The sequence below is a fragment of the Canis lupus genome, chromosome 17, assembly GCF_003254725.2.
Source record: "Canis lupus dingo isolate Sandy chromosome 17, ASM325472v2, whole genome shotgun sequence".
In the NCBI taxonomy this organism is placed as follows: Eukaryota; Metazoa; Chordata; class Mammalia; order Carnivora; family Canidae; genus Canis; species Canis lupus.
Window position 1 is genome coordinate 60,469,308 of NC_064259.1, and position 1,362 is coordinate 60,470,669.

The following is a 1,362-nucleotide window of genomic DNA, read 5'->3' on the forward strand; positions in this document are numbered from 1 at the left end:
TTTTGGTAGGTTGTGCAAGGTGGTGAACCAAAGTGATCCGACTCAACTTCAACTCCCCATTCCTTACCTGGTCTTCCAATTTAAGCTCCAGAACAGAGACTTCACCTTTCCCTGTAGGTTCAGGTTTGGACTGCTTGCTCACACACTCTCTCCCCTTTATTTCTTGCATCTTGCTCACTCTTTTGGCCTATTCTCAAAATATAGCCAAGTCTGTCCTCCCTAAAAACAAAATTAAACAAACATAAAACTTCCCCTTTTAGCCTGTTTATCTTTAAGTCAAGATACCTTTTCCCCTTCTCTTTTCTTGATATGCTTCTGTTGTTAAAGTCTGAGCTGAGGGTCTGCCCTCTGGTGAGATTTATATCTGGAAGATCAGTGATACATTCAAAATGTTAAATTCCCATTTCTTCTCCTACTTCAACAGCTCTCTTCCATGGACTTTTCCACCTATCTCGGAATTCTCCATCACTGACTTTTGTGTTTTCCCCATTTATCCCCTACTTCTCAAGATTTGTTCTTTGGTCCTCTTGGCAAATTTGCATATCCCGGAGAATGAGTCTTAGATCTGTTTCTAGCCTTACTTCTAAGCTTCATTTCCTACTTTGTATGTTTGTGTGCGTGTGGATAAGTGGATGTCCCACCTACTTCTCTAACACGGCAAATTCCAAAGTTAATTTATTGTCTACTTCCTCTTCTGGGTCTACCCCAAGTCCCTCCGGTCTCCAGTCCTTCAATCTCAGCCAATGGCATCACCTTCTTCCAGTTATTTATCTTTATTACTCTTTCTATGCAGTCTTCCCTGCTGCTGTTTAGGAACTGGCCACAGATTAACAGGTAATCTTTAAGACAGTAATTTCAGTAGAGTTGTTAGTGGTAGTAGTGATTGCCTGGAAAACTCAGGGTTTCCCAGGAATGAACTGTAGGACAGGAATTTGGTTCCAAAATCACTTCTTGGTGAAAACTTCTCCAATTTACTTAGGATTTTCTTTTTTTTCTTTCTTTTCTTTTTTTTAAGATTTTATTTATTTATTCATGAAAGACAAAGAGAGAGAGAGAGAGAGAGGGAGAGGCAGAGACATAGGCAGAGGAAGGAGCAGACTCCATGCAGAAAGCCCAACATGGGACTCAGTCCTGGGACTCCAGGATCACGCCCTGAGCTGAAGGCAGGCGCTAAACTGCTGAGCCATCCAGGGACCCCTGGATTTTCTCTTTTATACCATTTCACAAAAAGTACAATTACCCACTTGAATATATATCAATGTAATTTATTCCCTCTTCTGAGTATTGTATTTGCTCTGCTTTCCTACCTTTGCCATATTTATAAACTGGCCAATTTTCCCAAATTGTAACATTTCTTTTTTT